Source organism: Sardina pilchardus, chromosome 13 (assembly GCF_963854185.1).
Source record: "Sardina pilchardus chromosome 13, fSarPil1.1, whole genome shotgun sequence".
Taxonomy (NCBI): Eukaryota; Metazoa; Chordata; class Actinopteri; order Clupeiformes; family Clupeidae; genus Sardina; species Sardina pilchardus.
The window spans coordinates 4,483,749-4,507,277 of record NC_085006.1 but is presented as its reverse complement, the minus strand read 5'-3'; the positions used below and the strand labels follow the sequence as shown (position 1 = coordinate 4,507,277).

Here is a 23,529-nt window from a genome sequence, read left to right as displayed (position 1 = left end):
TGATTTAGTCATATGGATTCCCTATCTGGGTGTTGATGTGAGGAATCCTGAAGTTGACCTACCTTTACCACATCCATCTCTCCAGCAATCAATGGCGACATGAGACATAATGGACTCACCCAACACTGTTCAAAATGTTCCAGGACTCTGCCTCCCCCATTTCTGTCTAATTCTTTTTCAATAATCCATGTTAGACACAACCCATGGGCTACAAATCTGTTAGTTAGGGTGAATGAAACTAATGGATGTGAGAGCTTGAAATGAAAATCGACGTGGCACAGCTGTCTAGGGCAGTAGATGCGACATGGACAAGGGGTTAGTTAGGGAGGCAGGTAGAGCAGGAAATTAGCAGTTGAGAGCAGGCACTGAGTAAAGGCAATGTGTGTTTAGACAAACCAACACTGAGGCAGGTGCACTAAGATTGGTACTGTTTGTGCTGTGAAACTGCAGACTGTACCTTCTCTTTCTATTTACTGAAACTGACTTTTCACTGTTGCGTTTCTTTTGTTGCCTTTTCTGTCTTCTGACTTTTTTGTCTCTCCTAAGTGCATTGCGCTGACCATTGTGAACCAACCCCTGTGTTACGCTCACATACTGTAGTTGTCTATATTTTGACAGTCTAAAACTAATGGTCACTGGCGAATATAAACTAATTTTGTGCTTTGTCCAGTCCACATTGGGTGTGGTTTAGTCATGAAACGTTATCAAACATCCAGCACTTGGCACAAGAAGGTAAGCCTTATGCTTCTTAATCAGTCATAGGTCTGTTTTAACATTAAATCAATGAAAGTGTCTGTGATTCCCTTTAACAGCAAGCAGTACAAGTTCAAACAGCGCATCAGTATTTTTATGGTCACGGGCACATTTGAAGGAATCTGCTTGCATGCGAGACCGTATGGAACAGGTATTCCATAACCATGTTTTACTAAAACCTAGCAGAGTATATAGCCTACACGCATCTGCACTTGTCTATTATTTGAACTCATTAGCAAAGTGAATCTAATTTCACCATGGTCTCATAATCAATGACAAAACAGCTATAGTTACTATTGACTGACAAGAAGTTACCATCGAAACATATAGCCTGAAAAATGACAGTGCGTCTTCAGCTGTGCTTCATACTGTATGTTCCTCTCGCCTAATCACTTTTATCCGTCATTACCAATTTGTAAATGATGATGAATAACTACCCATTGTGAGATGTATTTCGTAATATCGTCATTTTAATTGTGGTTCCCATTGTAGTCATGTAATTTGCAATGTTTTGCATGGATGTGCGCTGGTGCGCTTTCCTGTGATGAGAGAAGCAGGGTGCGTTGTGCACCCGCCTATATAATATCACTGTTGATAATGTGCCCTTAAAATAACTTATAAACAAGTCACAGATATCTGACCAGGTTTCCCTTGTTCAGCAGCACAATACGTTTTAGGTAGTGGACTATAGCGGTTTTTAGATAATGTGTGAAATTTGAGTCACAAATTTTGACTCTGCGTTTGCAAATTATGTAATATGTGTGGATTGTGGTGTTTGCATATACAAATGATATTGAAACATATCTCTCTCCATAGCCAGAGCCCTCTTTAGGTCATTAATTACCACACTCAATTGGCACGTTGCTCAATAAAAGAGACATGGCAAAAAACTCTACGAAAACTCTAAAAAAGTCTACGATAGGAATAAGCTTTGCGTCATGATGATTATAGACTTTGCGCGATGCTTTAGACTATCATGATAGGGCCCAGTGAATGCAACATAGCAATGGGGGAGCACAGTGTACGGTTTCACCAATTCACAATTTAGTATATCAAGAATTAACACAATAGCGAAAAGCAGCCTCAAAGGCTATCAAAATATCCCAAACCAAAGCAGTGCAGGGCAAACAGGCCTTCAGACAAAGGCACACAACACTACTGGCACGCAACGGGCATCTGTTGCTCTCCAGAAGGGAGGAGCATCAGTGTTTTTTAAGCCAACAGGTGACCTCTGCACCTAAATTGCTGCTAATCACACTTCCAGGACACCTGTGCAGGAAACAGCAAACCATGGCCTGGGGGAGGGGGAAGCCAGAGGGTCGCGACACCCTGCTTGTGGGAGTGTCTTGAGCAGGTGGAAGGATACTGACAGCTACGGTATATGTTGTACCCCATCCAGGAACCCTTTATTGTGGGGAGCTTGGGCATACCTGAGTGTATGCAAACAATTCCACATTCCTATTTGGTGGATAGAAGCCATTTTAAATGTCTTTTTTTTTCTTTCTTTGATGGGTTATGTTGCACCCAACACATTGAGGCGCCAGGCGCATTATTTCACTATTATTTTAAAGTTACACTATGCAATATTTTGACCTTATTATAACTTTTCAAACCCAATTTGATGGTAAAGGAACTTGCAATTGGGGAATCCTTCACCTAGCATAGCCATACAGCATAGACGTAGTGAGTTGCTATCGAAGAAAACAGCCATACAACTTCAAAAATAGTCAACCTGAAGACATCTCGGGAGAATTGTGAAACATTACCTTGTCAGTAAATATATCTTTGGAGACAGTTTTTGCCTGTTTTTAAAGGTGAACTACCGGTATTTTCAGCTTAAGTTGCCTTAACTGCTCAGTTTTGGAGTCATTGGACTGGTTATTTGACTTATTTCGGGTTGAATGATGGCTAGCTGCCTCGCTTCCCCCTAGCGCCTGTTAGCGGAAAAAACACGCAAGTTTGTGCCACCGGAATTTCGCAGCCTCGCGATTATACTCATGAAAGGCAGACTGACCGTTTGAGTAGTGTTGTAAAATGTACACACTAAAGCTGTAGGGGAAGCTCTGCAGAGAAAGCTGCAAGCATAAAACGAGAAAACGGTGAAGAAATCGCCAAACATGCATACTGTAGTTACTCTTTAATCCCTCACCTCCACAACAAAAGCTTTTCCATTGTGTAGGCCAGAGGGAACATGCCACGAGAAGTAGGCTATTTACAACGGCAGAGTAAAATAGAAGTATATGGCAACTCTATGGGAGTCTATGGAATTATTCCACCTCCCCTCGAGCAAAACAATTGATATTTACCTTTTTCCCGTTCATCCAGCCATTCTGTGAGTCTAGCGATACAACTTTTAGCTTCAGCCTAGCATAAATCATTGAAACGGATTAGACCAGTAGCATCTCGCCTGCTAGCATCATGTTTAAAAGTGATAAAGATTTATCGCTTTTAAAAAAGATTTCCGGTAATTTTCCCATTTAAAACGTGTCTCTTCTCAAGTTAGAAAGTGCAATAAGACCAACTAAAAATGAAACCTGGCATTTTTCTAGGCTGATTTGACATGGAACTACACTCTCATCTGGCGTAATAATCAACTTGCAAATGTACCATGGGCACAGTGATATGACGCAGCATCTGAAAATAGTCCCCATAGACAACAAGCAGTAGTAGTGCCAGTAGTTTGCAAGTTGCCTTGATTATTACGCCAGATGAGAGTGTAGTTCCATGTCAAATCATGTATGGAGATCTGGGTCCATGCAATTATTCAAATGGGAAAATGGATTTTGAATAATTGTGCCTGTGGGTTTTATGTTCTTCGTTTGGTTAAGATGGGGAACTCAATTTTTGCTATATGGAAGCTAACCGAAGCTAACTTGAACTTGAGTACTCCAATGTAGTCATTCCAATGTTACAAATAAATAAATAGAAAGAGTTATAAGGGAACCAAAATAAAGAATCACTACCTGAAAAACTGTTAGATCAAGCCACATTTGTGTGTGTGTGTGTGTGTGTGTGTGTGTGTGTGTGTGTGTGTGTGTGTGTGTGTGTGTGTGTGTGTGTGTGTGTGTGTGTGTGTGTGTGTGTGTGTGCAGTTGGAGGTAAGAGTGGAAAGAAATCAGGGATGGAACCAAATTATATCATTAACAGTGTGACGTTTAATGTTAAACTGCATTAATTTCTTGTAACACATCTGGAATATAATGTTAATATTTACACCAGACATAGTCCCATGTAAAAAAGACCAGAAGTTGAAATGTCTTGCATGTACTTGAGAACTCTAGCAGTGGTAATACACACAATGACTAAGAGCTCATTTCCCACAATACTGTAAACTCCAACGATATTTATCTTTCACAAACATAATCAAAGATATATAGTTCATATGTGTTAGAAAACGTAGCTGAGATGCAACAATCTGTATGTACAAAATAAAAAGGATTAAAATGGTAAACAAAACTATGGCAGCTAAAATAATTCAAGCAATAAAAAAAATGGTGTGTGCTTTAAAAACAAACAAAACAAACAAAAAACCTTGTATTGAAATATATAGTAGCAAAGGGACCTAGTTGTAAGTGATGACTGATTTGTGATAATCAGATAAAGCAACAACTATTAAGTATGTGCAACATGAAGATAACTCAATCAATCCTTTTAACACCTCTGTGACTGTAACCAGAAACAAATGTTGGACCTAATGAAAACACTAGCACATTTAAGGAAAGAAAACAATACAAGACAACAGGGTCACACAATATGTAGCCTCACAAATTTAACTGAATCAAATAACCACTGGTAAAGCTCACATTTTAACAACCTTCAACATCTCTACAATTAATTTTGTTATTCACATTGACCACAAACACATTTTTTCTTTTTTTTTAACATACATTTGACATGGCAAATAATGTGAGATCTATTGTGTGCTGTAGAGCTTGTCTGAGAGGACATCATATTTGTCATTTGTGGTACATGTTCTTTTCAGCTCTATGTTAACACTGAAATGTTTTGGGGAAATTCTACTTTTACCACTCTAACACAAAATTGAAGAGGCGTTGTTTTTTTTTCCTGCCTATTTTCTAATAACTTTTACGTGAGACTGCCATAGGCACATAAGCCTCCTCTAACTATTGTGCTCCCTAACAATAATGACCTTTCATATCAGTGTGTGTCAAGGAAATGTCCCAGATGGGGACCATACGTTTACTGCATCCACTGATGAAAGTAGGATGATCTGGTACATTTTTGGATTTTCTTATTTGCCTCCACGTACAAAAGACCATGAATGTAAACCTTAGTGGAAAAAGCAAGAGTGAATATACTGCTCTATTTCTTTGGTAACAAAGTGGAAGATGTCGAAACAGAAAGCATGCTGTTTTCCCTCCCTTCACCATTACAAGAAGCTTTCGCCCACTGATATTTTGTAGAAAACTGAAATAGAGCCCTTAATTCTCTCTCTTATGATTTAGTGAACAAAACATTCACAGCATTGGCTGCATGGACTTCTTTGAAGAACATTAAAGGAGTGGCAGAGTAGACATACAGTGGAGATATAATTGAGGAGCAGTGAAACGACCATGATTCCCAATAATCCGGTGTCCTTTATGCATCTTGATTATTTGTTTTGAAGTCTTTTTTTACGCATTTGTTCATCTTTTGAATGGCTTGAACAGCAGCTAAGATAAATACAATAATGCCTAAAACAGAATAAGCAATTTGCACACAACACAATACATGACTTTATATTTGCTGGCATGGAAGACAGTCTAAACCTTCATTATGTACCTGTAAGCTAACAACTCCATCATCATAAAATCACATTTTGTTAAGACTTTGTATAGTGGGATTCCTCTCAATGATGCCTTGTTATTGTTAATGTATCTGTTGCATATGAATGGCTAAGCTGTGTTGAAGGAAGCCATAGGTTAAAACAGGCACTGTCATTTTCCATGTAATTATCCTGTGGCTGATGTCTGTAGGGATGTATCCATGTCATTATTTTGATTAAAAAAAAAAAGCTAATTGGGACTAAATGTCATGTACTTTCACGAGTACACACTGAATCACACATAATATACATTGAAATGCAAGCAAATGTAATGTGCAAAACATAAATGTGAAGGAGCATACAAAAGTGAAACAATGAATAAAAATGAATCACTACCACTATAGGAGAGAATAAAAAAAGAACTAGGACACATCAGTGTGTACTGTACAGGGACTCCGAGGCAAAGTAAAGACAAGTATAAATGCAAGGATACAGTGACAGTGCATAGACCAGGGGGATGACACCAATGACTCATGAGTGTTCTAGAATACAAGGGAGGAGAAGTGGCCTTGGCAGGTAAAGTAGCGGTAGTGTTTCCAGAATGGGACGGAATGGTGAGGGTCCCTAACGACAGTCTTTGTAACATGCAGTGCACAATATTTAAGGATTAAGGTCCACAATGCACAAACACTTTTAATCATTCTGGGAGAGAATGCCCACACACTTTCATGCGGTCCAAATGAAAGGATGAGCGTAAAAGAGGCATAAATTCTATGGTACTTTGTAGATGGAAAACAGTATATTTCTACTGTTGTTCTCTGTTGATGCTGTCACGACACGTTCTCCTGAGCAGGACAGCACATGGAATGCGCCATTCAGCCTATCAAACAGACTGCTCCTTAGGGAAAGTATATGGGGGGCGGGGGGCAGGAGGATTGGGGGAGAAGGTGTACATGGGTGGGTTAGGAGGCTGTGGAGGATAGGGGTTCTGAGGCAGGAGGGTGATGGGAGTGTAGGAAGAGGAAGCCGGTATCTCAATACGGTGATCCTGGTTGCAGGCATGATGGTAGCTCACATATTCAGTCGGGGTTGATAGCTCTTCGAAACGGTTCCCAGTGTTCTGTAGAAAGAGAGACAAAGACACCACAAAAGAGACAACAATGCACCCAAATTCTTCAAAGTATCAAACAGACGAGTGCATTCACATTCCCACCAGAGGTGTGAGTTTTAAAAGGCACTCTGCTACATCACAACCTCTTAATGAAGTTCATGTGACATGATACATAGTGTTTACCTGTATGTCTCAGTGCTGTTGATGATTGTGGTCTTGCAATGTGCCTCAAAGAAAGTTTAATTTGTGAATGTCCTCAAGCTACTTTTATGGGCATAACTATGTCTTGAAGCAGACTAATAGTCAATAGACTAAGACTCATGAGTTTTGATGTTGTGTGGATGACAGCCGTTGTGTGAAAGATTGATCGCCTGCTGCTACAGATCAACATATCTTTATGTGGGCTTAGTTTATTACTGATAATGCCCTGCAGTTGGATACTCATTAGCATTGGCATCATTAGGCCTATGTTGGGGGTGGAGCTTTAGAGGCCCACCTACACAAAGAAATTGATCAAAGCTTGTTTGATGCAATTTGACACATCAAGCTTTCTGCCTCCGAGACAATTCAGAGCTGTAATTTCACAACCTGTGATTTATGAATCTACCTCGCACACCTTGCAAATGTGAGGTGCGTGGATCTATCTTGCACACAAAATGTGTGGAATGTTAGTTTTGACAGCCTTGCTGCTGTGGCCCTTGCTATCTAGAGGATTGAGAAAGTTAAATATGAAGAGTGTTAAATAAAAGATGGTGAAAAGTTCCTGAAAGGGTATTCCTTAAACTTCTATTTTTCTGACACTGGCAATGTCAGATGCAACAGTAGATGGCTAAAAAGCATGACTGTGCAGGATCAAGGACAGGCTGATACTCAGATTTTTAAGACATGCACAAATTCATTAAGATTCCGTTTTGTTTTTTGTCTTAGAAATTTAGTTGCAGTAACACTTGTTTCAATAAACTGTAGAGCACTGCACTGTGCTGCATGTTTAAAAACGTGGTAATACCTTAAACTTGGATACCATAAAGAACATTTGCTGCAATTGCTCAAATGCATTAAAGGTTTTTTTTTTTTTTAGCTTTATCTCTTTTGCTACTGATAAGACAAGTTCTCTAGCTCTCTGGCAAGGTCTCAATGGAACCATTTTATGACCGTCTTTTCTTTTCAACATTTAGTTTATCTCGCACTTGTTTTAAATATGTGCACATTTTTTCCTTTTTCCAAAAGTCAGTGCTCTCATCATGGTTTTCTTAATTTATGTTCCGGTAGCACGCTAGTGTCAAATAGGTGGACGCATGTAACTTCTTGCATCATTGCGTGGATATGGCTGAATGTGATGCCTGTTTGCAGTGGTGGACAGTAACTAAGTAGATATACAATAATTCATTCCTGTACTTAAGTAACTTATTAATGTACAGTATATACTTTACCGAAGTCTTTCTATTTGGTGAGACATTATACTTACAGTACTCTACATTTCAAAGTGAAAATTCTTATTTGTTACTCCATTACATTTAGTTAAACCGATCGTTCCTTTTCACCAAAGCAAATAAAAAAATTCAAAGTGAGTGCCCTGAATCTGGGCTCAGTGCACAGTTTGCTCTGAACTCTTTTCAGTTTTGTTGAGACTAATTGGACCACTGTGCAACGTTCAATTCGTCACAAGCCTGCAGCAACATGGTGAGGATGATTTATTCTCATGCCAAGCACTACATAAAAGTAAACCATGTAAATGATGGAAGAAACAGCTGACACTGACTTGCCTGAACACCACTGGCCTTATTTGTGTGAAGTGTTTAACAAACATAATGTCAGACACAGTTTAAAGACTGGTGTGCCGAGGGTGGCATTAGTATTTTCACCTAAAGTCAGTTGATTGAGCAGAAGTTTTGATATGAAAATGATAAAAGGACATTAGAACCATAATCCATCAAGGTACTTTTACTTTTAATACTTAAGTACATGTGAAGGCAGATACTTTTGTACTTTTTTTTTGTACTTTTGGACATTTAAAGTGAGTACCTCTTTTACTGGAGTAATGTATTACACAAGGTATCTAGGCTGCATGGGTGAACTTGCTCAGGCTGTAAACTTGCACATCTATCTCCCCTGCTTCCAGTCCACAACCTTTGGGTACAATCACAAACTACCTAATCCAAAAGGACTATCCAAGCGTACGATGCCCATTGATCACAGCTCTTGTGCAGTAGAAATAAATGCAGACTCCCCATTCTAATGTTCAATCTTAAAATATTGAGCTTAGTATGGTGATAGCCAGACTACAAGGTATCTCTATACTTTCACTCAAGTACGTAGTTAGTGTACTTTGTCCACCACTGACTGTTTGCATTGTAAGATTCAGACAGAATGTCTGAAGGATTCAGAAGAAGTCGAATGCGCCCACTGATGTGACACTACCGGAACATGAAGTACACTCTCTGTACACTTTAAAAGTTTACTTGGAATACTTTGATTTGTCTGTATGGGCACTCTCCACACTACAGCCAAAGTGTAAAGCTATTTTGAGCCTTGCAGTGGTTTGAAAATAGAGATTTATTTTGAAGTGGCTCTATGGCCATTGCTCCAACCATTTGGTTGCTAATGCAAACAACAGTCTCCGATTAACGTCATTTTACCTCTAAATTAAACTTGTCATCCATAAATAGACCCTAAGTTGTGCACATGTCATTAGTTAGATGTTGAACGATGCATCTATGTTAGTTACATGCTAACCTCTGTAATAGTCTGGAAAACAACATCCAGGGAATGGATAGTTCTTTACTATGCCATAACCTGAAATGGTGCGTGCAAAGAAAGCAATAGCCATTAAAGCAGAAAATAAAACAAATGGGTGTCCTTTGAGCACACCCACTGAAATAATTTGTTTCCTGCGGAGCCCCTTAGGGGACAAAAAAGTTTCTCATGTTTTGATTTGAGAAAAAAAAAAATTCTGGAGATCACGAGAGTTTTTGGTGCAAACAAGAAAGTTTCTGGTGCACACTAGAAACTAACAAAACATTTTTTTGCCTGTGTCTTCTTAAAAACAGGAAAAGAAGGATGGAATGTGAATGAATATAACTTACAAAGAGTTTCCAGTTATCTTTACATCTATGAGAAGGATGACTCCCACCCTGTTGGCAGTACTGTGTTCATAAAGAAAAATATAGTGATAAACTCTGCACTCCTCATAGGCGAAATTACATCATTATTATGGAATGCAGAGGAGAGGAATTTTACACATTAGGGTAAGATGCCAAATGCAGACATGAAGTATAAAACAAAGAGCTACAGGTAACTGTATGATATGATTATATTTTGGACTTATAATGAGGAAATTAATGTATAATTCTATAATTCTATTCTTTTAGATTCTAGTCTTAAATGATCGGAGACTCCATTTGCCATAATGTGAGTCAGAGTAGTATCTAAATGAGTTTGGAGCCGTGATTTTAAGATAGAATCGGCACTCTTTTAAAAATTTAAAAATACTACATTGCCCATGTTTTTTTGTTTACTTTTCTGGAATAGCTTTATATTACAGCCCCTTTGTTACAGTTGTAAGAGTTGTAATTACTTTGTACTTACACAATGAAGTTGTGTTCATTTATCATTTTTAATTGTATTTATTGTGAATTCTGAAATAGGACATTTGGTGATCTATCCATGATATGACATGTTAAACCTATCATCAACATTATTTTATGGAGTAGAAACCAGATAAGGTCTCAGAGTTTGTCTTTGTGTTTGTGTTTACTACAGTTAGTAGTAAAACTACTGTAGCCCATACCCTAATGTTGATGTCTACCGTAAATTGTTACTCTGAACTGTATTTTGGATCACAATTTTTTAATATAAAACATACGGTTACACGTCACTTGAAGGTACAGTATCTACATAAGGGTGACATGACACTATCATGAACGTGTCATAAACATTATAAACAAGTCATAAACATTTATGACATAATGCTTCTTTCAAGCGTTTTTTGTCATGATAGGTTAGGGTTAGGGTTGGGGTTCATGTGTCATGACAGCGTCGTGTAAATCTTATGTAGATACCTTCGAGTAAATTACCCAGGGTAATTCAATTACTTTAATTACCCAGGATTTTCTTTCTAACCAGAAAATGGCAGCGTTTCCCAGATTCGTTAAGAAGCTCTTAAGTGCTATGGTAAGATCTTCTTAGGTGCGCTCTAAGAATGTTCTAAGAGCCCTCCTAAGAAGATCTTAGCACTTAAGAGCTTCTTAACAAATCTGGGAAACGCGGCCAATAACAGTATGAACACATTTTGTGACCCCGATTTGTCATTAAGGACTAAGACGTGAGCAGGACATACTGTAAAACGAATTCTCCTCTAAAGATGACTGTTTCAAAGAAAAAAAATCTGTGTAATTTTTGTTTATTGTATAGAACCTTCACACATGCCTATACACAAAGTCATGCAAAGACTGATCATGCAATTAAGACTCACAAAATCTACCAAACTGAAAATCATCCGTGAAAAATGCGGTCAGGTCAGGTCACAGTAGAACTGAGTGAAACTATTCCATCTCAGGCGCTCGAGTCATGCTCAAATCATGTGTGGGGGTTAAGGAAGGGGCAAGCTACTACTTACTGCTTTTGAGTTATAATGACTACAGGTTATTTTTATATTTGTATTAGGTTTGTTTTTTCATTCCATAATTGGTTCTGCTTAATTGGCTATTTGTGATTTTACCAATAGTTTCTGTAAAATAAAAGACCTTGAAAGATTCCACTAAAATGTGATTGCTTTCTTTGCTCTCACAAAAGAGGGTATTCTGTGAGTTGCTGTTCAACCAGAACTGATCCTGTTTACCACTGAATGATTTTGAGAATGTTCTCCCAAAAATAGCACTGTGGTACTTTTTAGTTATTTGATTGTTGAGCTTTGTTTATCTTTTTTGGTTTGTTTTTTGTATAGCTGAAATAGAAAACCCAAGAAGAGGGGGAATAAAGAAAACAAAGCCAGGGGTAAGACACTGAGGACACATTGAAGGAGTGCTCTGTGAGAGAGTGAGGAGATCAACTAAAAAAGACAGCAAATGGAGGAGAAGTAAAGGGGGTGCGTCTGCATGTGTACCTTGAGGCCAGAGTCTTAGGGGAAAGGCCTACAATGGCATGCGCTAGTGTGAGCTAGGCTGGATGGTTGCATACTCGACCAGGTCCCCGCCAGTGTGAGCAGAGCTTCGTGGGCTGGGAGAGGAGGCCAAAGCTGCAGTATCCAGCTCCGCATACTGGACATCACAGTCCTTGTGGCCAGAGTTCTGGAGATAAGAGAGGCGAAAGGTGTGTGTGAAGAGTGTGGCTGTGAATGAGAGCGATAGATAGATAGATGGATAGAGTGAGAGAGAGAAAGAGAGACCTATGGCAGCAGAGAGAACAGAGAGCGAAAGTCCTTGTGTGTGTGTGTGTGTATGGGTGTGTGTGTGTATGTGTGTATGTATATGAGATAGACATGAAGATTTAGATGATGTGTGTTTTGATAGACTCCAGACTCAAGACCAATCAAAGAAAAGAGGACAGGAAACTAACGGAGAGGCATGACATGGTGGCATGATGATGACCACAAATAAAAGTTCAAACAGAAGCGTTTGTACAGATAAAAATGGATGTATGCGATGATTAATGTATGAATGAAAGACAAACCATGAACTACAATCAACAGACAATTTAGGATAGTTATTTGAAAAATAACAGACAAAACTAGAGGACAGCCTGACATAATCCAGATTCAGATACTTGTCACATGCATTTTGTAAAGGAAACTAATAGGAACAAAAGAGCCAAAACACAGACCAATTATATTAAAACATATTACATTTTGGCTTAGGTGGATATATTGTTTCCCATTGTGTTCACATTTTATCCAATTGTGCAAGCATTGGTATGACTGTAAAATGTGGGCCTCTGAGGGTAGTACACCATTAGACACGACAAGGGACACTTTCATTGAGGAGATGTTAAGAAAGAAAGAACTGAAACAAACAAAAAGAAGACAACACGACTGTGGTTGAATGAGGTTACTAAACAATTCAAACAGACTGCAGGAGATGAGCATGAGAGACATATTTTGGTGTCTAAATGTCAGAGTTTTTTGAAAATCATGAACCATTCTGAAAAGGAGAACACATGTGGATATTACAGAACATAGGAAAGGTTATTGATACAGTAAATTTAAAAGCATGTTGGGCAGATTTTGCCTGATCTCCCTGTATCATCTTTTTCCCGTTTTATTGTTTTTCTTTTGGCGCCTTTAAGCCACTATAGATAACTAATAGCTAGCCTAAACATAACTCCCTTGAAACTAGCATTGGGAATTGATTTGTAATGAAAAGAATATGTCACTTGATGACGTCACATATAGTTTGGTGTAGGCCTGAGTTAGTTTCTCGCTGTCTGAAAATATGTGAGCATTTGCAGTTCACATGGCAGTCAAGGTAGCATAATTAATTCAGAAAAAGGGAGAACTTATTCCATCTGAAGGTGCTTCCTGACTACACTGTTGTATCATGCTCTTGTTGAAAAATGGTCTCAAGCAACTCAAACAATTCACAGCAAATTGACAGATAGGATTATCAATTCATAAGTTAACAACGGCTAGAATAACTAAACATGAAAATGTGTTGCAAATGAAATGAGCATAACTGTATTGTTATAACAGGTGTAGCTTGAATAAGAATGCAGACCTGGTTGCTTCTAAGCATTGCACACGTTATCAAAGGCTCACCAAAGGCTATTTCCCATTGCCTTTACGGTTCATTTGCACAATTCTTGAGATGGTTTTGGTCCCTTTCGACTTGACATTGGTGATTGACTTTGTTGACATTTGTCTTTATTATGACACAAACCTCTAACGTCCAAACTTTATTGGAGTTGAAGAGTGTTGTTAGTGGTTTGAAATGTTTTGTCCTGTAGAGGGTCTATCTCACAAGGACATTTGTTTTCTTTTCCATGAACCTCCTTATGATATCAAGGATTGCCAAATCACTGAGTGCTCATTTAGTAATTAGAGTAAATAAGAGGGAAACTAACCTTTTACAAGTTGCTGGCTTTGTTTACCAGTGCACAGTCATAGCTGTTGTGATGATGTACAGAAGTGCTGGACATTTGTGCTATGTACATGGACATGAACTTGGCATGCACAGTTCGGGGTTATGTTGTAATAATCCATGTTATAGTGGTATTGGCATGTTCTGACTGAATGGATGTCTTATCATATCACTGCTGACAATCACCAATAGATTTTAACAGATATGCACTATACAATATACACATGCCAATCAAAGACATAAGTCAGAATTCAAGAAAAACAAAACCATATTTAAACTCAGTTGTCATTTCCAGTATTGAGTAGTAGACTATCACAATGTGCTACTCATTTGACTATAATGATATCCACGGCCATGTAGCCTACATGTCAAGGATGCTCAGCTGCGGACTCTTCTGCCGCTGCCCATGGTCAAAGAAATGCGTTCAGAGCTGAAGAGGGTTCCTTGTCTCTATCTGCCACCGCTGTTTATTAGTAACACCGTTTAGCGAGGACAATGAACTACCTTCAAACTTAATGCAAGTATTTGAGAACTACCTATGGTGGTATGGTCATCATAATAATTGCAATTTGCAAGAGCCAGTACCAAGGCATGCTCCATATCCCTGCAATCAGACAGGCAACACAGGAGGGAGACAACTCTAATAACTACATTACTAGCTCATAAACAAAGTTACAAAAATAATTGCTACTATTATAGCTACATTATAGCTACATTTACAAAATGAAGAGAAAAAAATCCCAAACATTATTTTTACAAAATATAATAAAACACTTTCAGACATATCATTTATACACAGAAATACTGCAGTTAGAATCACCATCTTGGATTATTATCTCGAGTTGAGGTTCGTATGTCACGCTACTTTCACTCGGATTGGCAGTTCCCATGTTGTTGCTCAGTATTTTCATAAGTCCCAACCTACTGTAGCTCGCAATGCAACGATCACTTGTCCCTTGTCGCTGCAAAATGCAACTCTGACTGAAAATGAACGGCAGCTAGTAGCTTTGTCTCTCTCTCGTGTCACTTGTCTGGCTAGTGGGTAGAAGAAATGTAACACACTATGTCTACATGCATGGGGCAGTAACAAAAGCAATCCCTTGCTATTTGTCTGGGACAATACTCACCACCTTATCAGTGAAGGCAGTGGACTCAGAGGGTGCCATGTCATAGTAAGGAGGCTGGAGAGGAAGCTTCTGCATTTCCTCATCTTTGTCCAAGTGAACCACCTACAGAACAGACAATAGCTCATACACGCGAACCTATACACGCAGAAGTGATTCGATTTCCAACTGGATCATCAGGGTGCATTAGTCTGACTATGAGAAATGTGATTTTGTACGATTTCAGTTGGACTAACATGTTCAATTTTAGTCGTTCTAACACAATTATTAGATTTCTTCTAACGTCATGTAAACTGACTGCAGTCAAATTTTGACTAATACTGCTTTTTCATGTTGTTTTTTGCTTAAGAACCTTTAATTTTGTATTGTGCTTTATGAAACAGGAATGTATCGTAGCAAAAAATACAGAAATATGCATTTAGAATAACATTAACAGTGTACAAGTGTTGTAAAATCTATACAAGTAATACAACAGAAAATACTGTACAATCCGAAACAATACTAAAAATATATAGAACTACAAATGTCAAAATATGTGTGTCTGGGTTTTGAGCTGGAACTATCCAGAATCTTTTGATATAGGCATTTTCTGACACATGAAGAAACTGCGTTTACTATGTACATTTTCTTAAATATGCCAGCAGGGAAAAAGCAATATTAAAAGCACCACTTAGGAAATATTGTTTTGTAGGAGACATGAAAGAAAAAGACACAAAGAAAATATGTATACTACCAACTCAGGACAGCTACCAAAAATAAGAAAGTAATGCCATAATGTATTTTAAGAAAACAATAATCTTGAAAATCAACTGAAGGAATTCCCCCAAAAAAATATGTGTGGATGAGATGGCGTACTGTACCTGAATATCTTCAGATGTCAGGTGGCCTTTGAGATCACTGGTCTTCTTTTTTGGAGGGGGTGGAGCTGGCTTGTGAGCAGGTGGGAGGTCTGTCCTATTGAGGAGAAGTAGAAAAGGTATTGGTTCACAGTGACGACTTTTTAGCCTGTGAGGTACTGTCTGTTTCAACACGCATGTCTGCTTCCAAAGAGGGAACACTAATTCCCTGGACTGTCTGATATTCTAATGCCATACGCAACATCTTATGCACCAGATAGGGGTGGACTGATTCATTGTGTCATTGTGCTGTGTCTAAACAACAATGTGGGGGATATATATACATATATTTTCATTCAATATATATCATTTTACCCCAGTCATTGTTGTGGTGGTGGTTTAAACTGGGCTGTGCTGGGTTGTTTTTATCAGGACTCTTCCTAAAATATACCACCTGACCAAACAGAGCAACTGGGGAGGGCCCTTGTTATGAGTGGAAACCAAGAACGGTCAAGCGGTCAACTTCACAAGGCTTTACACCGTCTTTGTAGTGATGGGAGAACCTGCTGGAAGGGCAACCAGCAGGACTCAGCAGGACTCCTCCAAACAGGTGCTTATAGAGTGTCTGGACAGAAGCGCTCTTGAGGAACACGCCCATAAAACCTGCTTTGAGTGTGCCAAACAACTCTGAGGAAAAACATTCTAGTCCATGAACTATTTGGCAGAGAATCACATCAGTTGTTGGCCAATGTATGGTAGACTTGAGAGTCAAAGATATACAAAGTTAATGGACTTCTAAAAGCAAAAGGTACCATTCCAGCGCTCTAGAAGCTGGGTCATACTAAGATATCACAGAATGAATACATCATATTGTGCTATTCCATGCCTATCTTAGTGTAACATTTCAAAATATTACATAACAATATCAAAATTCACACATCTGCACTGCACATGATGTTGCGCTTGCAACAAAGAAATCCCATTATACTAATAACTTACCATGTATCAGTCCTTATATTCCAAGATCAGGACATCATTCTGTGCATCATACATGCATTATGCTCTCAGATGTTCTCATGTCCTCACTCACTCACTCACTCACTCACTCACTCACTCACTCTCACACACACTCACACACACACACACACACACACACACACACACTCACTCACTCACTCACACACGCTCACTCACACACACGCTCACTCACACACACATTGAATAATGTGACCTTTCATCAAGGCCAGTTGACTTCTCCAGTGCTGTATGTGTATACCTCTCGCATGAGAGCACACTATCTTTGAAGCTCATTATTTACACTCCATATGACCTTGTCTCAAGACTGTGCTTTGCTGTGAAGCCACAACATGCACCAGAGAGCTAATACCAAAACTGCACCCATACATCGCTCGTGCACACAACAGAGGAATTTTAGAGAACATTATAACTGATAACAATACATTATATTCAATTCTATTCTCACTAAATTAAATGCCAAAATTGTATATTCAAAAATCATACCATTAGATTTGACTGACAGGTCATTTTGTCAAATAAGCTACTATTGTTCAATTATCTATTGTTTTAAAATACCAAATGAGATCATAAACAGCAGCAAATGATTTGATTTGGTCATGGCTTGTCTTTAAACTTTAATTTGCATTATGAGCACAAAGCTGTGGTCTCCTAGCGTCATCCTTTGGACTCCTGAGTTATTTATTTAATTATCTATTTTTGTAATCACGTTGCACATTGCACACACCACAACCTCCTGAGGTTAGACAGGGCGAGAGAGAGAGAGAGAGAGAGAGAGAGAGAGAGAGAGAGAAAGAGCAGCTTGTCAGAACTGGTTGACACTAGAAAAGAAGCCTCTGTATTTAGCCCTGAAAGCATCAATCCACTGCATCCACCAAACCTCAAAGCAGCACACGTGCAATGAAAAGGGATTCACTGTGTTTTATCTTTTCTGTGTCTACCTATCCCATTTGAAATGGCATTGCCCACAGGAAGGGCATCTCTCCTTTCTATTGCAGCCTACTTAAATGGCTAAAAATACATCTAGAGAATTGTTTGGTCATTCTTCTTACATTTCCTCATTTATTGCATTTCTTATGTTTCCTGCCCAGACCACAGAATAATTATACATATCCTGGATGGCTGGTGTGTTTATCTGTCCTTTACCTGACGATATACTTTCCAAAACAAATTAGATTAATTGTGTTTTAATGACAGCTCTAGACATCTCGTTTCAGTCTCTGGCCACCAGTTTTCGTTCAATTCGTCAAAACCACTCAATCATTTCATAATACTTGAGAATCTCATTTTCATAATGTCCACCTGTCTTCCACACCCTGAATCAACACATTTCCTTTCCAAAAGCAGCTGTTGTCATCACAGCACACAGATACGACTGTATCTCAATGCTATTTTTAATGATGACCTTTCACTTTGCCTGTTATCTACAGCTTTTTTACCTTTGTTACCTTGGTGATGAAATCAGGAGATAAAATTGCCAGTTTCCAGAATGATTTGTTAAAAAATAATCTTTTGTCTTATCTCATCTGTTACTACTAATAATAATAATTTACATTATTATAATTAGCTTATTGGATTACTATGAAACAATATAGTATGATCTTGAAAGTCCTTTAAGACTAAAAAAAACAACAAAAAAAACCTCTTGTACATACCTTAATCTTAATACATTGATTCAGATTCACAATGTCAGTTAACAACTCAAGGATTGAGAATCAGTTTCAGTTTGTCATTGACTTGATGGTGAGAGCTTGTATTTCTGTTATTTTGTGTGAATATTCCCTCTCCTGATCATATGCTTGGATGACATTTATAATTTCACTCTACACAACCACTACTTTTCTCTCACATTATTCATCAGAGCAGTATGGCACACACATGACTTAATTTAGAGTATTTGGGGGACTTTTTGCCTTTTATTCAGACAGTGCGGTGAAGAGTGACAGGAGGTGAGTGGAGACGGAGAGATGGAGTAGGATCAGGAAATGATCGCAGGGCAGATTGGAACCAGGGTCTCTGTGGACACTTGGACCCAAATGTATAATCACTGCAGTCACTTGCGGCACAACTAGAGTTCTCGTTATTGGTGTGAAGTGAACCCATAAGAGCTGGAAAAACAGTCTAACATTGCTCTGTGTTCAGCCAACTGTTAAACAAGTGTGCAGGGACAGTCTAGAGCAATGACCTTGACTCTTGGGCTCCGCACTAAGCAGTGATAGGGATAAACGGCAGAGAGCCTATGAGTATAGCGACTAAATAATTACACATGGACCTGATGGCTGGCTATTATGTTGTATCATCACAACATTGTAATATTCCATCACTGATTACATGGATAGCATTTTGTAAAGTAGAATTTAAGAACAGGGAACACATGTTGACCCAAGGTGCTGGTTTGGGAAGCGCATGTAAGAAATTATGACCTACAGTAGCTGTCTATGACACATATTCATCATGACACTGCAGGTGCTCCTTGCACTGTAACTTTAAAATGGAAAATGCAGATGTTTTCAGTATTCCACACTGCCGTAGTCTTGATTTGATTCGGGTAGCCTTAAGCCATTGAAAAAACACCAAGCATACTGTACATACAATATAGCAGTCACTGCAAGTTCAGACATACCAACATATAGACAGACCCTGTTCTCATAATACAGGACAATAAAAGACCAAAGCAAGATAGTCTACATATAAAAAACAACGGCTCATGCTGGTTTTACACCAAACTTGGTACGGTCTTTACATGCAGATGAAACGGAGCATGCAGATTTATACAAGGAAAGGCTGCACAGGAAATAGTAGCAGATTTAGCACGTCTAACTTTGATTCATAAATACTTTATACTTGACTTGAATATTTCAATATTTGATTTTTATTTGAATTTGTAACTAATGAAATGTGAAAAGCAAGACAGAGAGCGCATACCCAAACCGGTGCTGGGTATTATGCCGTACACTATTTATTTGGTGAATTTGGTTGTATGCCAAATATCGGTCAAAGAGAGAGAAGTATGCATTTACTTTTAATTAACTATTGAACCATCCCAAATTTGTTTCAGATGTATTACTCAAAGTGTTGCATTATGCTAACACATGACTTTCCAACTTCACCATGTGCTTTTTTACACCAATAGATTATTCCTATACTGTATGTATTTTGAGGGCTATCATATTAGCCTTTAGGTCTTGATATAGATGTTTAAATTCTAGATTATGTAGATGTAGGGTCTCATCACAAATGTCTATCTGTTTAGCTTTCAGGGATGGCCTGTAATTGCAACTACAAGTAAAAGGTCGGATTTTGGTCTCTTAGTACAACAAATCATAACTAAAGCTAGAAAATGATCAAATTGTATATTTTGCTGATTTTCATAGATAAGTGAAGTGAAGAAAATGTCCATGTGGATTACCACTTTATCCTCTCAATCATATAAAACCGATGTGCTAAAATACTGCTTGCACTGACACAGTGGAGCAAACAATGCTTTGTTTGGTTCTCATGCCGCTCCATCAAGGGACCTGACAAATGGGAAGGGGAGGGACACGGAGAGGGTCAGACAGGTCTGATGCGTTTACTTTCCTGGTAGGGGATTCAGGCTTCTCAGGAGGCTGAGTGACCGGTGGCTGTGTGACCGGACCTTGTGTCACACAACTATCAGCCACAGCAATGCTGGGAGGAAATGGGGAGAGATAGAGAGCGGTTACCAGCGCAACAGACAAGAGAGAGAGAGAGAGAGAGAGAGACAGAGAGAGAGAAGTGAACTGAGAAAAAGATAGTGGTGGAAATGAAGAGGAGAAGAGCGTGCGATTTTCGCTTTCCATGATTTAAGAGTGTGTTGGAGTGGCAAAAAAAACCACAATGTCTTCTAATTTACTATCAAATTGTCTTGAATAGTGTTTTTAAAGAAGATCCAAGTATCTTGAAGACTATCTCATTATCTCATCTGTAACTATCTGTGAGGGAATGTACAGTACAAATCCTGTCCTCGATTTATTAATTGTTCAATATACCTGTTGCTGAAAAATGATAGAAAATTGATAGGCATTTTATAACTTTGGTAACATGGTTGGATATGATGGCCTAATTCATTCAAAACATGAGTTGATCAGATCATGAGTTGATTGTGTTTCAATATGGAAAGTGGATCATTTCAGACATTCCAGTAGCAAGACTCTTTGCCATGATGCAGTAGGCCTACTCAAACTGAAATAAAGCAGTAAATCAATGTGCTTGTGCAATAAGATGGTGGTTCTTGGAATTTCTAAAAAAATAAGATAAATAAAAAAAATAATAAAAAGGGATTTGGGTAACACTTTATAATAAGGGTACATGACTTCTCATGAACTAATGCATGAATTAATGCATGAATTACGCATTAGTTAATCCATTAATATATCATGAATCATTATGACTTAACATGAATTCACTGATTGTCATTAATGAATTAATACATAAATAACTCATCATCTTAAGCATTAAGTACGGTTGGCACATCATCATGAATCATGATTAATTAAGCATGATCATGATGACTTTTAGTCAGACAAAATTTTGGACATCACCGTCATGGAGAAAAAAGAAAAGTAATTACACATGAATTCATGTTAACTAAATGTCATGAATTATCATGAGTTAATTCATTAACTCATGCATTAATTATACATCAAAATCTCATTAATAAACATGAATTAATAGTATGTCATTAATGACATCAGGTATGGACAACAAATTCATCTTGAGCATTAGGTACAGTGGGTAAATCATTATGAATAATGATCAATTACACATGATCATGATGATTTCTAGGTTTTTGAAATGTGCTCCAAGGGGTAAGTAAACTATACATTAACTCATCATGAACTAATTAAGACCATTTTCAGAGAATATCGAAGAATCCACTTCTTTCGTCAGTGATAAAGAAGGGTCCATTTACCACTTTAGGTGAGGGGCCACAAACATGATGAACTCATGAGTAATTCATCATTAATTAATGTAAATTGACAATTTTTGCATGACTTCAAACTTCATGCATTTAAAGCACCACCTGTTCATCACTTTATCTGAGGGGCCACAGACATGATTAACTAATGAAAAGATAATGCTTAGCTAATGAGGACATGCCTATATTTGAACGATGTGGATTCTTCGATATTCTCTGAAAATGGTCTTAATTAGTTCATGATGAGTTAATGTATAGTTTACTTACCCCTTGGAGCACATTTCAAAAACCTAGAAATCACCATGATCATGTGTAATTGATCATTATTCATAATGATTTACCCACTGTACCTTATTGTTGTCCATACCTGATGTCATTAATGACATACTATTAATTCATGTTTATTAATGAGATTTTCATGTATAATTAATGCATGAGTTAATGAATTAACTCATGATAATTCATGACATTTAGTTAACATGAATTCATGTGTAATTACTTTTCTTTTCTCTCCATGACGGTGATGTCCAAAATTTTGTCTGACAAAAAGTCATCATGATCATGCTTAATTAATCATGATTCACGATGATGTGCCAACCGTACTTAATGCTTAAGATGATGAGTTATTTATGTATTAATTCATTAATGACAATCAGTGAATTCATGTTAAGTCATAATGATTCATGATATATTAATGGATTAACTAATGCGTAATTCATGCATTAGTTCATGAGAATTCATGTACCCTTATTATAAAGTGTTACCGGGATTTGTTTTAATGTTGTGTAAGATGGTAAAGGTTGTCCAGGATGGTCGCAAGCCCAGGCTCTGAGAAGTTCAGCGATTTGTGTTGAAATATCGGTAGCACCTTACAGATGGACTATAAGATTGTTCTGTGGTATTGTGAGTGGGTAACATCATGATACACAACACAGCTCATTACAGCCAAAAAAATAATTTAATAGAGTCTAAGATGTTCCTAAACAATAACCCATGAAATGGTTTGATATGGTATTCATTTCCAATAATAACCCACTAACAAGTGATTTACTTTCATTGCAATTGCATGATATCGGGGGTATAAGATACTGATAAAATATTGAAAACATATTACCATACATTGTAAATTATTGTTTATATTAGAAACAAACTTAAAAACATGTAATAATAATGTAACAGTAATTTCTTGATTGTAATGAGTTATGAGTGTGCTATTGTTACCATGATTTACCCATTTACTTGCTACTGATCTGTAAAGTGTTCCTGCAATCACTTGAGATCCCTGTTGTTATAATGTAATCTTCTGATGGATAGGTCAGGTAAAATTGGGAGTAATCTTTGTAGCTAAACCTATAGAGGTTTTATACTTTTGGACGAGAAAGAAAACCTATACCTTGAGGTACCCCACTGAACTCACCCTATTGGAAAGGTGAAGCTATCTATCTATCTATCTATCTATAGTCAACTGATTGATGGAAAGTACCTGTATTGCCCACTGACTGACAATCACTGCTGCACAGCCAGGAAAAAGATTATGGATAGGAGGGTTTGATAGTTCAGCTGTCGATGGCAAGACGCAGCAGCACTTGCTGCACTCAGAGCTTCTGTCATGAGCAACCCAGCTGTTTCAGTAGAACAGCCTCTTCTATGGGTTGAGCATGTGATCCCATGACAGACATGGCATTAAAAAAATCTTTGGGATCTTACGATAAAAGTAAGTAGAGAGACAGTCCTGTAATTCTACACCTGAGAATGTACAGTAGTAGGATTGCTACCATACCTTTTTAAATAAGCAGCTCTGAAAATGACACATTGCGCTCAAATGCTGTAAAGGGTAGGAAAGTTCAAAGTGAGTGGGTCCCGTGTATGAGTTCAAAGGCTGTTCAGAAAAGAATG

General features: G+C 38.0%; 1 long non-coding RNA gene across 1 annotated transcript; it reads right to left on the bottom strand.

Annotated features, from left to right (window-relative positions):
* Positions 1-6,481: 6,481 nt before the first annotated feature.
* LOC134099792 (uncharacterized) lies at positions 6,482-15,777 on the bottom strand. Its single transcript, XR_009941164.1, has 4 exons — positions 15,684-15,777; positions 14,827-14,928; positions 11,731-11,914; positions 6,482-6,638 (listed from the first exon to the last, which is right to left on the bottom strand). It is a non-coding gene; the product is annotated as an uncharacterized LOC134099792 (long non-coding RNA).
* Positions 15,778-23,529: the final 7,752 nt, after the last annotated feature.